This window comes from Equus przewalskii, chromosome 10, assembly GCF_037783145.1.
Source record: "Equus przewalskii isolate Varuska chromosome 10, EquPr2, whole genome shotgun sequence".
NCBI lineage: Eukaryota > Metazoa > Chordata > Mammalia > Perissodactyla > Equidae > Equus > Equus przewalskii.
In genome coordinates this window covers 3,041,860-3,066,254 of record NC_091840.1, presented here as the reverse complement: position 1 = coordinate 3,066,254, position 24,395 = coordinate 3,041,860, and the positions used below count along the sequence as shown (strand labels likewise).

The 24,395-nt window shown below is 58.5% G+C and overlaps 2 long non-coding RNA genes across 5 annotated transcripts; one reads left to right on the top strand and one right to left on the bottom strand.

The window, feature by feature from the left end:
• The first annotated feature begins 7,236 nt into the window (after window positions 1–7,236).
• LOC103541540 (uncharacterized) lies at window positions 7,237–15,540 on the top strand. Of its 4 annotated transcripts, XR_011522830.1 has the most exons (6): window positions 7,237–7,337; window positions 7,622–7,766; window positions 10,373–10,441; window positions 11,282–11,425; window positions 11,770–11,892; window positions 12,081–15,540. It is a non-coding gene; the product is annotated as an uncharacterized lncRNA (long non-coding RNA). The 4 variants fall into 4 exon arrangements; XR_011522828.1 differs by lacking the exons at window positions 7,237–7,337; window positions 7,622–7,766 and adding an exon at window positions 8,925–9,196 and having other exon boundaries at window positions 12,077–15,540; XR_011522829.1 differs by lacking the exons at window positions 7,237–7,337; window positions 7,622–7,766 and adding an exon at window positions 8,925–9,196 and having other exon boundaries at window positions 10,373–10,508.
• On the bottom strand, window positions 12,032–22,514 carry LOC103541539 (uncharacterized). Its single transcript, XR_542487.2, has 4 exons — window positions 22,285–22,514; window positions 19,410–19,792; window positions 15,537–16,496; window positions 12,032–15,415 (listed from the first exon to the last, which is right to left on the bottom strand). It is a non-coding gene; the product is annotated as an uncharacterized lncRNA (long non-coding RNA).
• Between the last annotated feature and the right edge of the window lie 1,881 nt (window positions 22,515–24,395).

Here is a 24,395-nt window from a genome sequence, read left to right as displayed (position 1 = left end):
ATCGCCAGGGAGAGCGCAGAGACGTGGAAGGGGACGGAAAAGCAGCCAGTCTGGGGCCCTAGCGTTCAAGAACCTTACTAGAAGGGGACTCCAAGTCCGATCCCACCCCGGATCATGATGGCTCCTAATTTACCCTCGGCCCTCTCCTGGCGGGGCGAGTGCGCGATGTCTAGTTTCTAGCAGCATCCCCACCCCCCATGCCCCGGCCAAGCAGGATGAGAGGCGGGGAGGACAGAGAGGTGGCACAGGGGATGTCCAGGTCTGCTTGTGGACCCGAGGGGACTTCGTCGAGTCCCAGGAGGGGCATCGAAAGAGCGAGCGGGGAGGGCCTAGAAGACGTTGAAGCTGAGCCGGGGCAGACTGGGGCGGCACGAAGGGGAGGTGAACAGAATGGCCGAGGAGCCCAGCATTCGTCAGAAATTCGCGTCCCCTGGTCGCCGACAGGCAGCCGAGCGGAGGCCCTCCCGACGGGGCTCGAGAAGCCGCAGAGTGTGAAGTTTAGCACCTCCGGCGGCGAGACGGCGCGTTCCGGTGAGCCGCTCCAGCGTCCGGCTGGGGGAGCTGCTGCGCCCCACGCGGCCTGCCGAGGGCGCCGCCCGCGAGGCCCGGAGCTCAGTGGGGTCGGGGTGAGGGGCGAGAGGACCTGGAGAGGGGGCAGGGCTGCCCGAGTGGGAGGGTCAGGGGCGCGCCTGCCCTGGGGTGTGTCCGGGCCCCCGGCTCCGGGCTCTTGAAGCCCCGGGAGCAGGAAGCTTGCGCAATCCCTTGGCTGAGTGTCCATGAAGAAAGAAAAAGAGCAAAAGCCGAGCGAGAGTGGAACGAGCAAGGGGGGCGGGCAAAGAGCCATCCGGGTCTCCGCTCCCGCCCTGACACACGTCCCGGAATGCTAGGTGGGGACGGCGCGGGAGCTCGAGAGAGCCAGGGAGGGGCGAGGTACGGAAGCGAACCCTCAAAACATGCGCGGAGCTCGTGTTCTCCCAGGAATCCGAGAGGAGCCTGGAGACTGTCTGGTGTTTAAGGACGCACACGTTGACTCCACCATTTCGGCACCACCTCTCAGCTCCCTCGGCGGCGGCGGCTCCTGCTGCAGTGGCGGGCCGCTGCCCAAGACGACTCGCGTGGTTCCTCCCCTGAAGGGGTCCTGGGAATGGGGGTCTTCTTCGGGCAGCACCAGAGAGGGGCTCTGTCTGCAGCGACAGCTCTCTGACAAGCTCGAGGTGCAAACCCAAGATTCCCAGAGGAGGGGGGAACGCGGCCAGGGCTAGGTGGGGACATCGTCTGCCTGTAGTCCTGGGGACAGGGGGGAGGGGCGGGGGGGGCTCTCGGGCGTTATGGAAGCTGGCAGAGGCGAAGTCTTTGGGAGGGGGAAACAGGGAAAAGGTTTTTCTTCTCCTGCTGTGCTTTTGGACTTCTTCCTGACACTCTTGCCCAGGGCAAGGAGCTCTCTTATGGGACAACTCGAGCGCGGAAGGGGAAGGGAGCTCGAGGCTGGCACGGGACGCGCTGTCAGCGCATCAGTCACCGTTCCAGGCCGTCGGCGCTGTCGTTCTGTTGGGAGGTCTGCAGCGACCTTGTCCTGGATAGTCCCGTCGTCCGGGGAGGGTCTGAGCTTCCCCACACTCTGCCCGTCCCCTCGCTAGAAATCCCCTGGAAAATCTGTTTCCAATGGGTGTTTCCGCGGCTTCCAGGTCAGGGGGCGACGGGGGAGGGCGAGCGGCCGCTGCAGCCTCCGCGCCGCCAGGGGCGTCGGACTCCGCAGGCTGTGGCTCCCTCTCTCTGCCCGCGCCCCTCTGGGGCCGGCGCTTCAGATCTTGGGGGCCACGCGGCGGCACCCGGTGCCTCGACGGCGAGTTTGCGCAGGAGGCGGGCTGGGCCCGCCGCCGAGCTGGGGAGGAAGGGTGGTTCCCGCCGGCCAGTACAGCGGATCTTTTCTGGAGCTGCCCGTGTGGTGTGCGAGCAGCCCCCAGGCTCCCCAAAACTGCGGGAAGGGACGCCCAAGGCTCCTTAGAAGCCCGGGGAGTCGCCGGCCGCCCCTGGTCCTGACTTTTCTGCGGAAGGAGACCGAAATACACCAGCACCCGCCGAGCGCGGCAACTCGCCTCCGCGCGCGGTTATTTATTTTGTCCTCGCGGCGGGTGGGCGGATATGGAGAGAGGCCGACTCCTAGAGTCCTGGCCTCACCTCGGCGGCCTGGCCCTAGACCACCCCTCACCTGCCAGCGGGCGCGGGGAGGAGCTCAGGTCCGCCGGGGCACGAATGCGCTGCAGGGAGGAGGCAGAGACAGAAGGGGTGGGGGGAGGGGGGAGCACCCCGGAAGCTTCCCTGATGCGCCCCGCCAGCCCCTCCTGGGAGATCTCCCCTACGGCCTCCCCTACCATCCCACCCCTGTCTTGGTCCCTCTGAGCCATAAACTCAGGATTCCCAGAGCCTTCAGCTGGGCCCCTGCCTCCGACCCGGGATATCCCGAGCCCCATGGGGAACCCCGCAGAAGGATCGGGGATCTGCGCATTTGATGCTGCCCCCTAGGGTCAGATCGCACTCCTCGGTTCCGCTGAGGGGCAGAAGCCTTCGGGGTGCCATCTCAGGCTCTGGCCCCCAGGGGCCCTTAGGGGCCCCAAGAGAGGAGCGATGCCATCTCTCAGAGCCGCAGGCTCCCGCCCAGAAAGGAAAGGGCCGAAAAAGTGGACCCTGGAGAAGCCAAGAACTTTTTAATGGCCCTGAACCAGAGAGTGGTCACTGGGAGTTCGTATTCCAAAGGGGCCTGACCCGTGCCAACCTGGGAAATAAACGACTTTTTAAATCCTCTCTCTGAATGGTCGCCTCCTGCAAGGAGATGCCGCCTCCCGCCCACGGAGCCGCGGTCTGGGCTCTGCCTGGACGGGGCTGCCTGTGACTACCCGGGCTAGTCCCTCACTAGGAAAGCTCTCAAGCTGGTGTAGCTTTGCAAGACCCCGGAGGTGGATTTCAAGTAGCCGAGGGAGAATTTTCTAGCAACGACGACAAAATCTGCCCAGGCTTTGACAAGAGCTCATTTCTCTCCTCTGTCCTCAGTAGGGAAACTTGTCTTTGACTTTAGCACTGACGTTTGTAATTTTGCATTTGTAGCGGCGGCTTTGGGGGAGCTGACCTGGTAGGACTGTGCGTGGGGTGCGGGGAAGAAGAGCCGGGAGGCTGTGTTCGAGCCCTGCACTCCGCCCTCTGCACCCTCTCAGAGGGCGGGCTTTGTTCCTAAGGGCGCTCCTGCGCCCTCTGTGTCCCCACCCCCATGTTTCTGCTCTTTGTCATACCGCCTGCGAAGGGTCGGCTTTCAGTTAGGTGGCAAGCCTCTGACACCCCCGCGTCCCTCTGCTCCAGGTGGGAGGGCTGGGCAGAGTGTGAGGGCGGGGCAACGGGCCCAGAGCGCCGCGAGGCCTTGGCCCCTTGGCAGGTCCGGGGCACTTCTTGGGGCCACACCCGCGCCCGCAGGGCCGCGCCTCCGCATTGCGGCACGCGGGGGTCGCAGGCACTGAAGCGAGACGCGTCATTTTCTACGACGTTGGCTGGCCCAACCCCTCCCAACGTCAGGGTAGCCTCCCCAGGCCCGCCTGGAGAAGCCCACATGGTCCCCGCCCCATGCTCGGTCGCGGGGCTCCGGCCGGCCTGGAGATACGCGCCCCGGGGATCCATATTTCAAATATGATCTTTGGAGCTGCTTCCACTGCCCGCCGCCACCGCCGCGCGCTCACAACGGCCTCTGCGTGCTGTGTGTTTTTCATTTGGGATTCGTTTGCCCACGGCCTCCCCGCGGTCCTCCTCTACCCCTGAGGTTCGCCCCTACACGCCCGCCCCTGCGTTTTGCTCTCTGGTGCCCCTGTTGCGCCCTGGAACCCAGCGGGGCCCACACACGGGGCAGATTTCTTTCTTTCCTTTTTCCAACCAAGAGCTGCTGCAGCAAATCCGAGAATCAAATAAAAATCGCCGGGCGGACCCCGAAGTGGTCGTCAGCCGAAGCGCAACTGCCACCCCACCCTCCCCCCAGCCCAATGCGCGCCCCCCTCCTGGCCTCCCGGCGCGCCGAGGGTTAAGCGCGCGCCCGAGGGGGTATTTGGCGAGGGGGAGGAGCGGGGGCGAGGTGGGGTGCCGAGAGCCGCGGGCCGGGGAAGCTGGGCTCGCTCTCGTTCCCTCCACCAGCCCCGGAGTGGCGGGGCGGGCGCGATCGGAAAGGCCTGGTGCGTCTCCGCCTCCCCGGCTGGCCGGGAGCCGAGTCTGGCCGCGGCCCGGAACCGCGAGGACGCTGCTCGGAGGCCGCGTCCTGCGTAGCCCGAGCAGGGAGGGGGCGGAGGCTCGGGAGCCGTAGCCGCGCGTCGCCAGCCAGCCGATCGATCCCTAGGGGCGGGAGCGCGGCGAGTCCCGCTGGACACGGGGGGGCGGGGGTGTCCCTGCAGGATCGAGGGGCGAACGGAGGGGGTGCTCAGGGACCCGGTGACCGTGTGATGGCGGCCGGGAGGGCCCTGCCAGAGCACAGCTCGGCCTGCACTGTGGGGGCTGGGGGCGGGTGGTAACGCCTCGGGCACCCCCAAAATCCCATATTGTCTGTATCAGGCCCCCGTTTTGGTCACTTCCGGAGCTGAGTCTGGCTGCAGCGCAACTTCGTCCCTCCATGTCCAGGCCCCCTCCCCGCCCCAGCCCCACCCCACTCCCACCCCACCCCTGGATGACGAGGTCGTCGGACGTCTCACCCAGTCCACCCCCCTCACCCACCCCACTGAATCCTGGTAGAAGTGGGTGGGTGTCCTCTCCACCCCACCTCCGGAAAGATCCCCCAGGTCTGCCCAAGAAGTCTCCTCCCCAGCTTCTTCCGGAGGGCCGTTTTCCTGGGAGGGCCCCTGACGACCCACGAGGGATCCCCTTCGGCTGCCGGGGGGCTTTGGCGGCGGCCTCACCTGCCTGCTCCGGGCGTCCAGGCGGGGCCTGGGCAGGGGCCCCGAGGAGCCTGCACTCGCTCCGCCCTCCCCTAGGGGGCGAGCTCCCCTCGGGCTGGCCGGCGCCCGGGGCCTGCGGCCGCCCCTCCGCGCCTCTCCCGCCCGGGCAGCGGCTCGCGTGCGGGCGAGTGGGGGGTCTCGCTGCAGCGGAGGGTGGGCAGAGGGGCCCCGCGCGGCTGCCCCTGGCCCCCGCCCCCTCCCCCAACTGCTGCCCTTCCAGCCAGAAACAACCGACTCCAGAGCGACTTTGGACCTTAGGAGCCCCTGCACGCTCAGGACTCACGCATCTCAGTGGTGAGGGGCCCTGGTGTCCCAAAGGGGCCCTTGCTCAGCGCCCTTCTTCTCCTAGTGAGAAGGCACAGGAGGAGCATGCATCTTTTTATTTGAGGTTTTTAAAGGAGATCTCAGATCAAGAGGATCAGAAAGCCCCTTGTTCTGCCATCAAGGATCCAGTAGGAAGCAAACTGATATGACAGTGCAGATTCGCTCAGGGCCCAGCCTGCCGGGGAGGAGACTGAAGCCCTGGGAGATACCCCCGGGAGGGGGAAAGGGACCCCAAGTCGCCTCTGATGGAGACTGTGGCCTTGAGAAAGGCAAGGTTGGACTGTGTCTTGAGATTATTTGTAATCACCCAAGTTTCGGATAAAGTTCATTATTCATTTTTCTCAGAGCTCAGACAGACACTGATGGAAGAAGGAACATGGTGAGGGGAGCTCCATAAGTGTGTGGTTGGTAAAGGGCCAGGGTGGGCACACCCAGGCCGCTGGCCAGCCCATCCACTTCTCTATCAGGCTCAGTGCCAGGAGCCACAGTGCTTTTAGGGGCCCATGGAAATGTTCTAACGTCTTTTTTTTTTTTTTTTTTTAAAGCTGTTTAGTTTTTAAATTGTGGTAAAGTACATGCAACATAAAATTTACCATTTTAACCATTTTTAAGTGTACAATTCAGTTCAGTGGCATTAAGCTCACTCACACTGTTGTGCAACCATCACCACCATCCACCTCCAGGACTCTCTCATCTTCCCAAACTGGAACTCTGTCCCATCAAACAATAACTCCCCATGCCTCTCCCCCAGCCCCTGGCACCCACCATCCTACATACACGGCATATAGATACAGGTGGAATCATACAGTATTCGCCCTTTTGTGTCTGGCTTATTTCACTGAGCATCATGTCTTCAAGGTGCATTCATGTGCCATGAGTCAGAATTCCCTTTTTAAGGCTGAATAGTATACCACTGTATGGATGTCTAATTTCTTTTAAAATCAGAAAAAAGTCTTTAGATTGAAGAAAGTATTTTAATATATAATACTGATGTGTTCATCTTTATACCAATGCACTTAGGAACTAATTTTTAACACTTTTTTATGAAGGAAGGGGCCCACGAGGCCAAAGTGCCCAGGGCCCATGGAAGTTGGAAGGTGGGCCTGCTTCTGGGAGAGGTGTCAACCTCGGGGGCGACTCAGTGAATGGAGTCCACCAGCTCTCCTTGTGGAGGGGTTCAGGTGAACCCTGTTGGCCCCTGATTGATGGCCCGGGGGGTCCAGAATACTTACTCGCACGTGTGCCCTGGTGCCGACAGGTGTCCTTGGCCACTTGTCACTTTGGGATGCGGGTTTCTTTCTGATGCTGTGGAAATAAAAAGCATGGAAAAGTAACAGGGGACCCCAGGACATGGAAACACAAGCCTGCCTTTCTTTCCGCCTTTTATTGAAAGAGTTCAGTCGCGCAGGCCTCGGAACCAGCTCTGGCTCTATCCATGGATTTCTTCCGAAGGTCCGTCTGGCCTGTGTCTGCCAGTTGATTGCCTGCCATTTGACAGTAACAATTTTAATGGGGTGATTTTGTCTTCCTTGACTCATCCAACTCGGAAGGTTCAGGAATAGATACCCACCCCCCGCCCCCATGCTGTTGAAACTGGTGTTTTCTTTGGCTCCGAGGAAATGGCAGAGTGTCATGGAAGAAGACGTGAGGAAGGGCCATGTGGAGGAAGGGCCCTTCTCTTGTTGAAGCTATTGGTGATTGCTGGTTTCTGTGTTCAGCCGGGAGATGGCGAGTGCCATCGAAGCAGAGAAATATTGCACAGGACCAGAGCAATCTCCCCGCAGAAGCCTTCGTGGGAGACGATTCTCTCTGGGAATTGTGAAACCAGCTACAGCTGTGTGTACACTGAGCTATCTGGGAGCGCTCACTCCCACACACTCTGCTGATGTGGCTTTTTCATCTCCCTCTCTGTTCCCCACCGGCAAAGATACATTCCCATTTACGTGAAGCCTCCCTTCTGCCTTCTTTTTCCAAATAGGTCTTGATGGACAGACAGACAGACAGACAGTTGGACGCAGATGCAATGCTGTGGGTGTTAAAGTGAGAGAACCCAGGGTGAGCCTGGCTCCCCATCACTTCCCACTTCCTCCTCAGCCCGACCCAGGGGGAACCTCTCTTGCCTGGTGGCCCTTGCATGCCTCAGGAATTATGAAGAAGCCTTGTGCTCCCAGGTGGGGACTGGGTGTCCTGGAGGACATGTCCCAGCTCTGGGGCAGCTCTCGTTTTCAGAAAGGCGAGGCCAGTGTCTGTCCCACACAGTCTGTAGCGCTGGTGCACGCCGCTCCTGAATGCGACTACGCGGTTTCCACATTGCTCATGAGATGCCTGGTTCTTTGCAGGCACACCAATGATTTCCCCCTAAACCTGAACCCTCCAACCCCACAGAGGAGCGCCTGCGCCTGCCACCGCCAGGTTCGTATGTCCACCCCCTAGGGAAGACCAGGGTCAAGACGGAGAGTCCAGCTGGGGCGGCCCCAGTCCTGGGTAGGTGAGGGCTTTATGGAGACGTCCCTGGGCCTGGGGGGACACAAAGGAGGAGGCCCCCACCGCAGAGTGGAAGTGGGGCTGCTGGTTGGTGAGAGGATTCCCCCCACCTTCTGCTCCTGTCCTGGCTGAAGTGCTCAGCCCTGCTGCCTCCCTCGAGTCCTGCAGCCCGGCTGGGAGGAGAGGGAGGTGTGCCTTTAAGCCCGGAGGGAGGCTCGCTGCGGAGGAGAGGTGCTTGTGGACGGAGCCGGCTTCAGGTTGCCAAGGTGAACCTGTCAATAGAGTATTGAACAGGCCGGCTGACTGGCCGTAATTGTCTGTTTCAAAACAGCAGCTTCTGGCCCTCCTCGCCCGGCCTGGAGCTCTGCAGACAGGATCCCAGCTGGGCGGGGGTCTCCCGGACAGGAAGCCCACCAGAGCCCACCCCTTCGAGGACGCAATAGTCCAGAGCCCCAGGGTTTCTTTCCTCCCACTCCTACCCCGGCTTGTGACCTGGACCTGGAGCGGCACAAAGAGGCTGCCAGCTGGCAGGAACCTGCCCTCCTTCATCCAGAGGGCCTTGCCGGGGCGGGGCCCCCTCATCGGGTTCCTGCCTGCCTGCCAGCCCTGGGCCCGTCCAGTGGGGCTGCTTGTCCCCTTTGCAGGGCCAAATGAAAGTGTGGGGCCCCTTGTTCAAAAATTAGGGACAATTTTAAGATGATGGCGCATTAAGCCAGTGTGGGGCCCTTCCAAGCTGGGGGCCCTGTGTATGTCCCACCCCGCTCAGCTCAGGGCACAGGATCTGCTGGTCCTCCATGGAGACAGTATTCCTCCTCTCTGGGCTCTGCTGCCCGCTGGGTTTCAGTCTCTGGGCCCCCAAGCCCACCAGCCTGGCCCGCTTCAACAGCCAGAGGCTCACAGGAGCCCAGTGTCCTGGCAGTCCCCGCCTCCCTGTTGGGGGAGACTCTCATGGCGGCCCCCCCCCGGTCAGGTGTCCAGCTCCTGCCAAGAGGACCAGGCTCACGTGGCAGGGGCAGGGTTAGAAGGGGGCTGGGGCAAGGCAGGCTCTTTGAGGTGTGGCCTCGTCAGCCCACAAGCTGCTCCACCCCTCCCAGCTGGGGTTTGCACACGTCGTTGGCCTCCTCCCTAACACCGGATGCAGTGTCTCTACCCCTCCCTGCCTGCCCCACGGGCCACACAGTCAGAAGGGTCAAAACTCGAGGGCTTCTGGTTCAAGGGACCCTCAGACATGGCCACTTAAGGCTAGGGGGACAGGGAGGAATCCGGACAAGTTGGACACCTGCTGACAGTCCCTCTGCCATGAGGAGGCAGGAGCGCAGAGTGGTTAGAGCTTGCTCCCCGCCCCCCTCCCGCCCCCAGCATTCTCTTGGCATATTCCCACTGCTACCTGTGTGACTCCAGGCCTCAGTTTCTTCATCTGCAAAAAGGAGGTAAGACCTTCTCAGCTCAACAGCCCTACAAAGGCCACCAAGGCCCTGTGTGACTTCCTCTGTGATCTTCTTCTCACTCTCCCCCTTGCACGCTCTGCTCCAGGTACATGGACCTCTCCTCCGATCCTCAAACATGGCAGGCACGCTGCTGCCTCAGGGTCTTTGCACTGGCTGTGGCCACAGCCTGGAACTTTCTTCCTCAGACAGTTGCATGCTTCTCTCCTGTTCCCTCAAGTCTTTGCTCAAATGTCATCTTTTCAGTGAACTGCTCCTGACCACTCTGTGATTACGGCCCCACCCCGCCGGCACTCCTCGTCTTCCCTTCTCTTTTCCCTGGCACCGACTTTGCCTTAGAACAGACAGTAACTTCTGTGTATCGAAGATACTCCTTGTCTCTCTCCCAGAGGAGCATAAATCCACGACGGCAGGCCCTCCTCACCTCCCTTCTCTGCTGTGTCCCCAGCATCTAGAACACTGCCTGGCACGTAGTAGATACCCAGGAAATATCTGTCAAATGAATGTTGAAGAAGTAGGATTTTTGCAAGGAACCAGATGATCCTGCCAGTGGTGTTCTGGAGCCAGCTCATACTGGCTTGCAAGAGCTGATGGCTAAATTTTCAGAAATTTTGTGAACCGGTTGTTAAACACAGACATTATTAAAAATTAAATTATTTAAATTTGCAATTACATCAATTATATTAAGAACAAAGGTAATAAATGCTCAAAACTCATTTCTTCCCCGTGATCACTGCATCGTACTCCTACCGGGTCCCGAGGTAACACTGGTCCAGGGAGTCTGTGTGAGGCAGACGTGGGCAGTGGCGGCCCCTGAGCACCTGGTCCCAATTCTGGGTTCCGTGACTTCCTGCTGGCAGCTCGAGATCAGCTGCTGTGGGAGCATTTACACCACGAAAACTGGCAAACGCTGCAAATCGGGGCCTGAGGTATTGTTTTGTTCATTGTCTGGAGTTAAGAAAGCGATGGAAACAATGTTAATGCTGCAGATTGATCATGGCGTGTCTGTCGACGTCACACTGCGAATGGCACAAAAAATTGAGGAAATACTCTCCCAGGATTAAAAAAAATCTTTTCTGATTCAGCAAAGAAGTCGTTCACGTCATTGCGAAAAGGTGAAGTCTGACATGCTTCTTCGTTGTTTTGCTTTCATTTTCCCAGTCAGCTGAAATGAAAATGTTAACCAACGTTTGTGTCCGAACTACACGCGTTTGTCAATTGCAAGCACAGGTTGGCTACTGATCCACGAGTTGGGCCAACAGTCCACGAAAGAAAGAGTTCTGTGAATCACCTGCTCGTACGGAGTTTACATTTTATTATAATTTGTAAATTGTGTGATACACATCCTTTATGTCAGTACAATTTATTTTATATATATATGTATATATTTTTTCCTTCCTTTCCCAAGAGAGCTGGTTGCTAATGCTGGACATTGACCAGTGCCTCATACAGGGAGCAGCCTGGAGGAGGCATTGAGATTACTGTAAATAAGTGAAGTGTGTTTAATAAAATGGTCTGAGGGGACCCGGTCAGCTCCATAGGGAGCCCTAAAGAAGTCTAGGACTTGGGGGGAGAGGCCCAGGCCTGGGACACAGCGGGCGGTAAAACTGAGGTGCTGGGCGCCCCGAGAGGACCCGGGGGTAGGGATGAGGGCACAGGGTGGGGAAGCTGGGAGCCCTGGCTGTCGGATGGGATCCTAAGGAAGGAGGCATTTGGGCCTGTGGATGGCGCACCCGTCCGCACCCCTCCCAGGGGTGCTTCTCCTCCCAGGACAGGATGCTGCCTCGTGTAGGCAGCACAAATCCTCGGGATGCCAGACCCCTAAGGCATTGTCCTGAAGGCAGATGGCCCCAGGCCCCTGGACAAAGGCCCCGTTATCCTCGGCGCTGCCCCACGCTGCTCTCTCTGTCTGTCCTCCCGGCTTGTTAGGGGACCTTGTGTCCTGGGACTGATCATGTCCACTCTCCCGGCCTCTGTATCTGCTGAACGCAAGGAGGGGCTGGTCCAATCCCAGCCCTGACCCTCCCCTTGCTGGTGGGAAAGAATCATCCCTTTGTCTCGTTCTTTCAGTGTGTTTGCATTAAGTCTGCTTTAGCCTGGGTGGTCAGAGAAGGCCTCACTGAGCAAGTTCCATGTGAAGTATGACCCGCATGTTGAGAAGGAGCCAGCCATGTAAAGACTGCAGGGACAGCAGGTGCAAAGGCCCTGAGGCAGGTACAAACTGGGCGTGTTCGGGAACCAGAAGGAAGGCAGGAAGTGGAGCAGAGGGGAACAGGGCAGGAGAGCAGATTGGGGGAGGAGGAAGGCAGCTTGCCCCGGTGCTGTGGCTAGGAGTTTGGACTTGATTCTAATTCGTATGGAAGGCCTTTGGAGGTTTGAGCAGGGGAGTGGGGGACCAGTACATGCTGGCCAGATACAGGGTCAGGGCTAGACCCTGGGGCACGGGGCCAGCTCCCAGGACTTGAGGAGGAGCCTGCTGGATTAGCAGTTCCTGAGGCCCGTCTTCACCTGGTTGTCTGTGAAGAAGCACCTCAGAAGCGCTGTCTCTCTCTGAGCAGCACGGATTTGAAGACTCGAATGCCAACCAGAGAGGGGAGGGCTGAAGACACAGACACCAGCAGCCAGCCTACAGGGTTCCGCATCCCAGCTCGGCCATTGACTCCCCCTGTCACCTTGAGGAAGTGAGTTGTTGCCCTGTGCCTCAGTTTCCCCATGCTGAAAGGGAGGCTGGTGATAAGTGGGTTGGTAGTCCTGAAGTTTGACTGGGTGAACAGGTGAAGCGCTTTGCGTAGCACCAGGCGGGAGCAAGGCACACACATGTTAACTAGTACTGTTATTTTTATTGTTTTTATGATTGCTGTTAAGACAGGGAGGTGCCGGACAGCCAAGCCCGAGTGAGAACCCCCACCCAGGATGAGGATCCCTGGGGCCAGGGACGCACATCACCTGTAGGCCAGCGGGCCTGAGCTGTGCACCTCGCTGCTCTCTGCGGAAGAAGACGTCACATGCGGCCCAGCCGCAGGCTCCAGAGTCCCGGGAGCCTCGCATGTGGGGCCCGTGGAGCGCCTGGGGGTCATGGGGCTTGGAGCCCAGGAGCTGTCACTGCTGCCCTGTGGAGGGTCCCTCAGTCCCTGTTGACCTTGAACGGCGACCCCTGGGTGCAAGCGGGAGACTTTTTGCCCTGGGTGTGAGTTGACCCCTCTGCTGGGTCTATATGGGTCCAGGAAGTGCCCGGTCAGGGGACCGAGCCCAGGCAGTCCTCAGGACTCTGTTGGGGGCAGGGTGCTCTCTGAGAAGCAGAATCAGGCTTGGGGCACCCGTGTCATCTATTTTGGGTCTTCGGCTCACTGCATGTGAAGGGGGTCTTTTAACACCAAACCCAGTGCCAGCCTTGGACACGTGGGGGTGGCCTGGACGGCTCGGCTGGGCAGGGCTGGGCTAACGTCCACCCCGGCCGCTGGCTAGAAGAGGCCACGAGAGGGGGGCCAGGGCGCCATCCAGCTCCTGGGGAGCCGCCTGCTGGATTGCGCAGGGGGCTGGGAACCCACTGGGTTGTGTGCCCAGGATGGCAGCACGCAGGGTTGTGTTCTGGTGGCTCAGACCTGCCTTATCCCCCACTTACAGAGGGGTAAACTGAGGTTCCAACTGTGTGTGGTGGCGGCAGGGCTGGGACTTGACCCCACACCTCCGGCTGGAAGCCGCGCCCCCAGATCTTCTCTTTTATTCCCTGGGCCCCGACGAGGCCCTGGGTCTCCACACATCGTGACCAGCCGGCAGGAGGGCCTGGGGTTTGTGGAACAATGTGGAGTGAGTTAAACAGACACAAGTCCCCGTTGTCGTGGAGATTATCGTTTCAGAAGGTGGAGCTGGGGAGGGGTGGTGGGGGCTGAGGACTGTCTGACGGCAGCTCCCGTGACTTGGTCCCACCGAGCCTTGGGCTGGGCGCACGGTAAATACACTCCTATGTTATCCACACGACCACCGCATGAGGTGGTCATTATTGTCCTCAGCTCTGCGGGGTAAACCGAGGCAAAGACAGTTGAACAATATGCAAGAGGGCATGAGAGGTGAATGTAGTTTGCACGTGGGATGGATGTGAATTTGGGGGGCAAGGGGGAGACTATAATGGGTTGGATAGTAGCCCCCGCAATATGTCTCCCGGAACCTCAGAATGTGACCCTACTTGGAATAAGGGTCTTTGCAGATGTAGTTAAAGTAAGGACCCCGAGATGAGATCCTCCTGGATCAGGGCGGACCCCAAATATAATGACGAGCGCCCATGTAAGAGACTGAAGAGGAGAAGATGCACAGAGACATTCTGACGTCTCCAGAAGGCCACGTGAGGGTGGAGGCAGAGATGGAAGTGATGCAGCCATGAGCCAAGGACACCTGGGGCCGCTGGAAGCTGGAAGAGACAAAGAAGCGTCCTCCCCTAGAGCCTTCGGGGCAGCGTGACCCTGTTGACACGTTGATTTTGGACTTCTGGTCTCTAGAGCTGGGGAGAAGAAACTTCTGTTTTTTTAAGCCCCCAAGTTCGGGCGGGACCACGATCCGGCCCTGGGGGCGTCTGCCACAGGCCTTGTTTCTCACGCCCCTGCCTGCCCAGGCAGGCCCTGGCCTAGAGTCCTGCATCCTTTCCTTGGTGGTGGAAAAGGAAGGGCTGTGCATCTTTGCCGAGCACCTGCCAAGGGCCAGAGGCTGTCACAGGCCTTCTCATCCACATTCGTGCCAGCCTGTGAGATGCCCACTCTTATCCATCCTACAGATGAAGGCAGTCTGCAGACGAGGCCCTGGCTGGGCCCTGAGAGGGTGGGGCACTCAGAGAAGAGGGGCTCTGACCCCCAGAGCTGTCGTTTGCTTCCACCAAAATGCCCCTGAACGGGCAGGGTGTGATGAGAGAATCGCTCAGTGGACGCACAGCACGATGCCATAAAAACCCCACAGCTGCCCTCTAAACACGCGTGCCCAGAGAAAGGTCTGGAAAGATAGACCTTTTAGGGCTGTTCTCGGTCCTTCCTTCCCCACAGCCCCTGCCCTAGGTCCAGCCCTCACCCCGAAGGCCGTAGCCCTGGCCTCTCTGCTTCTTCTTTTCCTGCAAATCTGCCCCAAACACCCATTTCCCTACTCACTCCTGCCCAAGCTGCCCTATTCTGTGCATCTGAGCACCAAGGGCCTCCTGGGACCCACCTGCTGCCTGGCCCTTGCTCCTCGGCCCCGTCTAACCCGGGCTTCCCTTGGAGGAGCCCTGTCCCCACTGGGCAGCCTCCCCTCGCCCCCCTTTAGGGCCCTGCCCCGCTCAGGCTGCACCCCTCCCTTTCAGGGCAAGGAGGGAGGGGATGACCCTCTGCCGAGCGCGCCCTACATCCCAGGCCGGGTGAGAGGGCCTTTGCTCACAGACCAGCCCCTCATAAGAGCCCTGACGCTGGGTCTTATCTCCATTTTACAGATGAGAAAACTGAGTCTCAGATGCGAATAAACGAGTTCCCACAGCTGCGAAGCGTCAGAGTTGGGACTGCCAACACCCATTGCCCATGTCCGTGCTCTTAAAAGTCATTGAGCGCCTACTCTGTGCACACTGTGCCTGACTGCTGGGCCCCAGGCGCCTGCTCTGAGAACCGCCAGAGCCTGCCACGTGGACCCCCTCCCCCCGGCAGCCGTCACATCTGCAGCTCTCGTGGTGACACTTCATCAGTGATGTGGGATGGGGACGTCACTCTTTCAAGTCTGTGTGCACACGGCACGCCTTATCTCCCCAGCTGGACCAGCACACCCGGCCAGTGGGACGTGCCTGCGGTTTCTCCCATGTCTCCTTCTGTCCCTAGCAGGCACTCTGGCATGCGTGTAGCAATCCTTCTTGAAGGAATGTGTAAAATGTGGAGTAGATGGTGACGCTGACCACCAGGGCCGAATTTCAGTTAGGCCCTGGTGCCTTTATAGGTGACCACAGTACTTGGTGCTGAGTACTTCATGAAACTCCTCGTTGCATCCTCCCAATGGGCCCTTTGGGACTGGAGGACGCCCAGAGAGGCCAAATGACTTGCTCAGTGTCACTCCGTGGTGCCTGGACCGGGGGTTGAAGGCTGGCTGTGCTGACGTCATCACAGGAGCTGGGGGGCCAGTGGGCTTGTCCATTTATCCTGAGGGTCTAGGGCAGTGCTATCCCGTGGAAGCATCATGTGAAACGCATCTGTAATTTTAAGTTTCCTGGTAGCCACGTTAAGAAAGTAAAAAGAAACAGGTAAAGTTGATTTTAATAATATATTTTCTTAGCCCAGTGTATCCAAAATATGTGATCAGTAGAAAAATTATTAATGAGAACTTGTACCTGATTTTCATTGTTCTCCGTCTTGGAAATCTCGTGTGGATTTTGCACGTTGGGCAGCTGTCCACTGGCGCTCGCTGCGTTTGAGCGTTCGAACGCCACGTGTGGCTCGTGGCACTGCACTGACAGCGTCTCCAAGGCAAGCTGTGACACCTTCCAAAACCTCACTGAGCAAAGCCCTCTGGAACCGGGCCTCTTGGAGCCGGGTGTCACTTCCCTGGCTCGTGTCCCTCGCAGCCCTGGGGACCTGAGGCAGCACCAGTGTCTGGACCCAGTGTCAGTGGTCGTGTAGTCATTTGTATGCCCAGTGGGGTCAAACCTGGCATCAGGCTTGGCGAGGGGGCTTCCTCTGGACCAAAGCAAGTGCGGACAGAGGGCACAGCCTCCAACCCACATCCTCCAGGGAGGTCCACCTGGGTTGACTTAGAAAATGAGATCAGGCCTGGTGGGCGGTGGCCTTCACAGGCACCCGTGAGGCTGTCACACTGGGTCTCTGCATCTGGAAGGTCACATTAATTATGTGTCCTCTGTCTGCTGGGCTCACTCCACCCGGGACACAGCAGTTTTCCAGCAGCCTAGGAGCCTGGCTGGCTGGCAGGGGGCGGCTGGAGCTTGGGTTTCTTTGGGAAGGGCTTCTTCTCCCTGAGTCAGGGCTTCTGTTACAGGCAGGAAGCTGCTGATGTCAGCGGACAGCACGTACCACCGAGGTGTCTGCGGGATGCCGCCTGGAGCAGCCCCGGGAGGGGCCGGCCTCCACCGTCTGCTTATCATTTCAGTGGATGCTGTTTGCTGGCAGCTGAGGGTAATTACAGGGCTGCGTCCTTGAGGACGGGTCTGCGCATGTGTCTCTCGCAGGGCTGGTGGCCCGGCTGGGGCAGCCGAGCGAGCGGTGCCGTCAGCTGCTCACTGAGATGTGAACTGCTGGGACTCCCGGCAGGGCCTCCGTTCGCCGCACCCCGACGCCTGGGATGAAAATGCCAAATCTGTTTGAAATGGAGACATCTCCCCCCTCTCAGGGCCTGCGAGATGATGCCATCTGTGGGCGGTCCTGGCAGCATTGACCTCCCCTCTCCAGCCACAAACTCTGCCCCCAGGATGTCCTGTCCCCTGCAGTCCCATTCTTGTCCTTGTTGCTCTTGCTTTGTTCTTGCTCCTTAGAGCCTTTTCGTTTCTCCCCTCCTCTCTCCGCCCTCCACTCACTAGCTCCAGCCTCCTCCAATCTTTCCCATCCTCCTTCTTTTCTGGACTCTTCTAGGCTGCTCCTGTATGCCTCCTTCGAGTGCTTTTATTTTGTTGCTGGGATGGCCCCAGCACTGGGTTGAATAGTGTCCCCCCCCCCCACCACCAATTCATGTCTATCTGGAACCTCAGAATGGGACCTTGTTCCAGAATAAGGTCTTTGCAGATGTAATCAAGTTAAGATGAGGTCGTCAGGATGGGTCCTAATCCATAAGGACTGGAGTTCCTATAAGAAGGGGGAAATTTGCGTGCAGAGACACAGACAGCCAGTCAAGGGCTCCCAGGATCCCCGGCAACCACGAAAGCCAGAAGAGGCAGGAAGGAGCCTCCACTGGACCCTCGGAGGGAGCCTGGCCCTGCCGACACCATGATTTTGGACTTCAGGCCCCAAAACTGTGAGAGAAGCAATTTCTGTTGTTACAGACACCCGCGTGCGCTCTTTGTTCCAGCAGCCCCGGGATACCCAGGCCCCTTCCCAGGCTGGACCCCAGACCGACAGGAGGATCCTCCCAGCCCGCCCCGCTCTGGGGGCCCCTCCATGCCTCTGCAGGCTGTCCCTGAAACCCCGCTCTGTCTCACACGCATTTTCGGGGATAATGGTCTTCAGAATTCCAAAGGCTTTCCTTGAGCCGGCCAGACGCGGATCTCAGCCAAGCCGCAGCCCCACCCTCGACAAGTGTTGCAATCCATGCTCAACCCTTGACAGTGTTTTCGGGAGATCAACCAGGCAGTAGAGGGTGGGGTGGACAAGAACACGCAGACGAGAGCAGTATTGCAACAGTGCAGACGGAAGCCATCACCGCCTGAATCGGGTGCAGTGTGGTTAGAGGGAGCAGGTCCCGGGAGCCACACGGGCAGAATGGGGTAACTCCAGCAGAGCAGGGAGGGCACGTGGCCTTGGGCAGGTGCAGTTGAAGTGATCCGGGCAGCCGGCAGTGGTTAGTGGGGAGGGCTGTGTGGCAGGATGGTTAACAACCATCTGGGGTGGAGTCCTGACTCTGCCCTGAGCACAGATGGGGTCCTGGACCCCAGGCTCCTCGTCTGTGAAGTGGACGTGATGTGGCCCACCTCTCAGGGCCCTGGGAGAGTGAGAATCAGGAGGATGGTAAACACTCAGACTCCCTATTGTTGTCCTTGCTATTGTTAGAATTCTGGAACATGTTGCAGCTACAGACTAGGTCGATCTGCAAAAAAGCAGAGGAAAGAGGAGCAAAGGCCAGCGGCAGCTCTCGAGGGGGTGTCTGAGGAAGGGCAGCCGATATGGAGATGGACGCGGGTCAGCAGAACCAAATGCCACAGCGAAAGACGGGTATAAGGAGAAGGAAGAGATCAGGGGGACCCAGGAGGAGAATGGAGGAGCGCCTGGGACGGAGCAGGGGAACGCGGACAGAGCGTTTTAGCAGCCTCAGCCAGCACAGGGAGATACGGAAGGATGCGGGTGGACACACATATGCACACACGCCACACACACGCGCGCTCAAGCAGCAGGCTTGACCACTGACCGTGGCAGGCTGTCAGCACAGAGAAGGTGACCCAAGGGCTTTGGCCGGAGGGGCCAGCAGGGGTCAAGCAAAGGTGTGTGTATTTCACGATGGGAGAGAGGGCGTGGGGTGGGAGTTGGAACAGAGACGCAGGAGGAAACAAGGTGCTGGGAGCTCGAATGGGGGTCCACCTTGGGAAGGAGAAGGGTGGCCAGTCCGGAGACTAGAGGGCAGGAGAGAGGCTGAGACGAGATACTCGGGAGCAGCAGGAGGAGAGGGTGCCTGGGGCAGGTGCTCGCTCTGGCTGCAGTCTTTAAAGAAAAGCTGCGGACAAGGGCATCTGCAGGGTGTTTGGGGAGATGGGGGCTGCACCAGGGTCACCAGGAGATTAGAGGGAATGGCTGGGAGCAGGGGAGCTGGGCCGAATTGGAATCCACGCAATCTACACTGTCCTGGCAAAGCCCTGCGACCTGCAAACCGAGTGGGTGAGGCGGGGCTCCAGACAGGAGCTGGACTGGCCCACATCCAAGGGGCTCAGAGCCTGGGTGTCATTGGGACGGACTGGAAGTGGCCCCGCTCCCACTCGCCTGTTTGGGTCCCAGGCCGCTGACGGAGACATGGGAGCTGAGCTCTGAGGGGAGTGCAGGTCAGCACTGTCTGTACTTGTGTGTGTTTGCACACACGCACCATCTATGTGTGTGTGTTTGCGCACACCCACTGTCTATGTGTGTGTGAATTTGCACAAAAAGCTGCTGAAGGGACCGTCACCCCCTTGTCATCACCTCTGGGTGTTGGTGTCTGTTGATTTTTATTTTCCTTCTTTTCTCTTTTGTACTTTTAAATGTAGTGTACAACTGCCACGCCCTGTTTTTTCCAAAGACGATAAAGCAGTTAAAACTCCTCCTGCACGGTGCCCACGGTGGGGACCGAGCTGGCAGGTGGAGCCTTTCTGCTCGTGCTGGTTGTCACACACATTATTTGAGGGACCGCTCCTTTGAGCCTCCCAGGTCCTCAGGTGCAAGTGAATGCAAAGGGGTGGGCAGTCGGCATCACCCTGAATGCAACGCCCCCAGGCCTTGCCAGCTGAAAATGCCGCCCCCTGAGAGACAGGTGTCCCAGCCGGGAACCCCACATCCTCCCTGCCATACCCGCTCACCTGGCTGGCTCTTCTCCTGCCGTGTGGCCTCTGGACCTCACTCCTTGGTCATCCATGGACTTTGTCTCTTCTCTCTCGTCAGCGTCAGCAGCACCTCCCAGTCAAAGGGCATTCGGTTCGCCGGCTAACACACTCTGGCGGGCAGTCTTCTCCTGTGACCCCGGGACCCTCTCTAGCTCACTGCCCCCATTCCTCTGCTTCCTCCGGTTTCTGATTCAATCCGTCTGGAGTGGTGTTTGAGTGTTGGGATTTGCTAAGAGCTCCTCAGGTGACCCTCACGTGCAGCCAGGGTAGAGACCCACCAAGCTCACAGTCTTCCAGAAATTTCACCCATCCTCAATGCCTTCATCAGAGATGTGCTGGTAAATGTTTAATGATCAGCTCTGGGGGATGAAGACAAAAAGCCCTGCGTTACACTGTTTGCCAATTGCCGCGTTGTAAATATTCCCACCATGGCCTTTGAAACGACCAACGTGAAATTTACCAGCTGGCAAAATTCCTGAAAATTTCACCTACGGGGAGGTGTCTCCCTGCAGCCCGGCTTTACTCTGAGCTGGCTCACCCATCCCCCTGGAGCCCGGTTAGGCGATGGACGGAAATCAGCTTTGATAATTATTGCCTAAGGAGGGATAAAGGCACTTGCACCGAGTGACTGGGGGGCTGGCGTGGGGTCCCCCCACTTGAGTTTTATGAAGCACTTTAATTATCTCATTTAATCCTCTTTATAGCCATAGACAGAGCAAGTAACGTTATCTCCACTTTACCTAGCAGGAAATTAAGACTCAAGTCTAAAGTAATGTGGCCAAAACCATATAGGGAACGGACTATAGAGTTGGCTTGGGGGCTCAGGTGCTCCGAGCACCAGCCCAGGGGCACCCTCACCTCTAGAGGATGTTTCCTGGACTGATGGATGGTTGATCCTGTCACTCAGCCCTGCCCTGACCCATGCCTCCATTTCCGACCCTCTGTGCAGGCTGTGCAGGCTGGCCCTCGGCAGCCATTCCGCCACCTTCCTCTGTCACGGCCTGATTCCGCTCAGCTTCAGCCAATCAGATTCATTCTTGGGGACCTGGAAGCGGGAAGGACATGGAGGCCACACTTCTGCTCTTTTCTCTCCTCACGCTTGGGGTGGACATGCTGGGCAGCATTCCGGGAGCCGGTCGCCGGCTGGGGGTGTTGAGAGGCAGGAGGAGGACTGTCTATCTCTCGGCGGGTGCGGATGCAGCAGGTACTGCGGATCGCAGGGCTCGCTGAGTCTTGGATTGCTCCAGGTGTTCTGAAGCCAGTGGCTCTGGAGATGTCTTCTTGGTCTCCCGCCTTCTTGAAGTGGGGGGCCAGTTTGGTGGCGTCCTGGGAGTCACTTGGAAGCCCAGGTACAGCCTGCTTCTCCAGCCCCTCCAAGGATTTTGTAAGCACCAAATTTCATTTTCTGCCAAAGGTAGCCAGAGTGGCTTCCGTTCTCTCCACCTGAACCCTGACGGACACACCTTCTAAACTGGGTCCTGCGACCTAAGACAATTCCTGTGTCCTGTGACCTCCATTCGAGCTGAGACCTCCAGCTCCACGAGCTATGTCCATATTCTTTCATCCAGTGGGATATGATGATATGTATAAAAAAATGCAGACTCGGAGCTGGGACCAAGAGTCTTTTCAATAGCCCCACTTACCCGGCAGACACTTCTGGCACAGTCAGTGACCCGCCCCCACAGAGAACTCGGGGTGAGCAGAGCTGCCCCGCGCTGAGGGACCGCGGAAGCCAAGAAGGATGGCGCGAAGCCGTGCCCTAACGGTCACCCGCTCCGCTCGTTGGAGACAGAGCTCGCTCACTCTGAGCCTCCCTATTCGAACGTTACACACGAGCTTAACCAGGGAGGTCAAGGACGGTTGGGAGGAAAATACAGAAATGAGAATGGCTGTTCGGGGCAGGCATGAAGACGGCAGTGAGGAGTGACAGTTGACAGTGAGGGAGGAAACTGAAAACTAACCAAAGGAAGTGCCCGGCTGCAAAAGCACAGCTCGGGGTGAGGGAGGATCGGGGGGCGGGGGGGGGGCTGGGGCTGGAGCGCTGTGTGACCCCCCAACCCCATACCGCCCCCAGGTCATCAGCTCCCGGGCTCTTCCTGATGCCCAGCTGATGTCCGCAGCTCAGCCTCCTCGAGGACAGGATGAAGGCTGTGGGATGCGTGCAGTGGGGAAGCACGGTGCATTTTATAAGATGCAAAAGATGTACTAGGCGGCGAGGATGGTGCATGAATTTCTTTCTTTCTTGTATTCACTCACCCTTAACGATGCAATAGCGTTTTTAAAAGATTCTCCACGTAAGTGGTTGCTTTAAAATACATTTTTTTATCAAGTAATACGTGTTTACTGAAAAATTTTAAAAAGTGAAAGCAAGAAGTAAGAATTGTCTCTAAACTCGTGATCCAGAGATGGTCCTTGTCACCCTGCTGGGGACTCCCTCCCAGCCTGCTCTGGGTCTGTGCAGCTCCCCTGTCTCGGTGTCAGGCTCGGTCAGCACCTGTATCTGGGTTGCTGTCTCTCTCCATGCGAATACACATTAAAATTTAAAAACAAGTAATGATGACAGTGTATTTATAGATCTATATCCTGTTTTTCACTTAACTTTCTTATCTTGCCTCCTCCCATCAGGGCATTTTAAAAAACAAAACGCCAAACACCCTGTTACTGGATATCCTGCAGTTGAGATTGTCAGATTTTGCAAATGAAAACACAGAACACGGACAGTTAGATTTGAATTTCAGATAAACAATGACCGTCCCATGCAAATCTGGGACATGCTTATACTAAAAAATGATTCGTTATGTATCTGACATTCAAATCTAACCGTGCCCTGTATTTTGTCTGGCAGCCGTACCTTCTGGGTGCTGAGCGGCTCGGATGCTGGAGGCTCAGGGATGCTGGAGGGACCCATTCTGCTTAGCCCTGGAGGGACTGGTTCTGCTCACACCACTCCTGGTACTGAGCGCTTCTTCTCCGTGGCCACGAACCTCTCCAACCTGCCAGGTACCAGGCCAGGGGTTTTATGGACATCGTTCATTCAACCCTTACAAGAGCTGTGAAGCTCATTTTGCAGAAGAGGAAGTAGTTGCCCACGGCAGTAATTGGGCTAAGTAATTGCCCAGCATTCTCAGCCCGGAAGAGGATTGGGGTCCAGGTCTGCCCAACTGGGGCCCGCCTTGCTTGAGCTAAAGAGAACTGGGGGAAGCTAAGCCAGGCGGCCAGTGAGTGGGGCCCAAGAGGCCTGGGCCAGGCTTTTGGGTACTGGTGGCATCCTCCCAGGGGAGCCCCCTGCCCTGGATGGCAGGCTTGGGCCTCCAAGCCGTGCGGAGGCTTCTGGCAACAGCCTGGAACCCAGGGCAGCTGGACAGAAAGCCTCTGACTGCCCTCAGGGCTCAGGGCTTCTGAATTGCTGGCAGCAATTTCTTCTGAGCCCTCAAGGGCTTATTTAAATGGAGTTAAAGTGCCCGGGTCTCTGGTGGGAGAGGTTAAGTAGCAGGGACAGGATTAAGTGCTGGCTTGGGGGAGGGGCGGGGCCTTTGCAAGGCTCTGGACTTGGTCTCTATCTTCAGCATCCCCCACCCTGTGCAGTCCCTCACTCTGCTTCCCCCACCAGGCAGACCCCCGTGTTCACCCCTCTCTCCAGCCCTCCCCAAGGTTCCTAAACGCGGATGTATGTAAGGATTACCCGCAGAGAGGCGGGTACAGCGTGGGCTGGGAAGGCCTTGGATTCTGCATTCGAACAACCCCAGGGGGATTCCAGGCAGACCAGCAGCCTCCTTAAGCGCTCATCCCCAAGATCCCCCCACGTGGACCAGCTCTGGAGTGGAGGTGGAAAGAAGAAGGGGGGGTTACCTCTACACCTCCACACCCCGGCCCATCCTCCTCCTTCCTCCCTCCTTTAGGGAGATGCCCACCCCTTTCCGGGATTGGAAGTCTGGGGGGGACACCTCCCCAGGGAGCCCCGGGCTGGAGGCAGTGTCTGGAGGCAGCATCTCTTCATCCGCCCACTGAGACCACTGAAGCGGCGGGTGGAGGGGTCTTGCGCTCTGCCAGCCACCCTCCTGCCCTGTGCCTGCCCTCAGGCACGTGTGCTCCGACCGCTGGGAGTCTCAGCTTGGAGGGCAGGGCAGGGGGACCTTCAACAGGTTGGAAAACAAGTAGCCAAACAGCCCAGCTCGGACTGAAGGTCGGCCTGGAGTTGGGGACGCAGGGGACTGGTCCTTGGGGTCTGGGACCACTTGTCTCAGAGGAGCTGCCGCAGCCTGAGGCTTTGACTCCAGGGCCCTGAGGCGGGCCTGTGTGTCCCCTGCAGGGAGAGCCGGAGCGCTTGGCAGGAGCACCTTGGCTGCTCGACTGGGAAATGCATTCTGGAGGGTGGGTAGGGGAGGCCGATGCAGCCAACACTGCAGCCACCTGGTCTGGGAGGGTGGTGGCTATGACCGGGTGCAGGTGGAGAGGGTGCAGGGGTGGGTACCTGTGCAGGATTTACTGACGCGAAGTGGAGAGAAACCCGGGATGACAGCGTCATGCTCCAGGCGTGCGCAGAGGGGAAGTGAGAGCGCAGGACCAGTGTGGGTGTCTTGGGCGCCATGAGGAAGTACCCGCTACTTGGGGCAGAGGACGGGCCGACGTTGCCACAGGAGGGATTTGGGTGGGATCAGGGGAAGGCCGTGTATCCCATGGTTCTAGAAGTCGGGGCCCGGGTGCACAGGGTGTCTTCTTGCCAAGTCTCTTCTGACTGCTGGGGTCTTGAGTGTGTCAGTGAGAAGCTCCCCTTTGCCCCACGTAAACTGAGTGAAGACTGAGACACAAGGCTCTGAGAGGCGGGAGCAAGGCGGCAGCGGGTCAGAGGCACGCGGGCTGAGAAGACGCCTCGGCTTGCTGCTGACTTCCCACTGCGTCAACAGCTGAGCCCTGGGGTACGGGCACCCCTTGCTCGGGTTAATGCTCTGCTGTCGCTGTCTT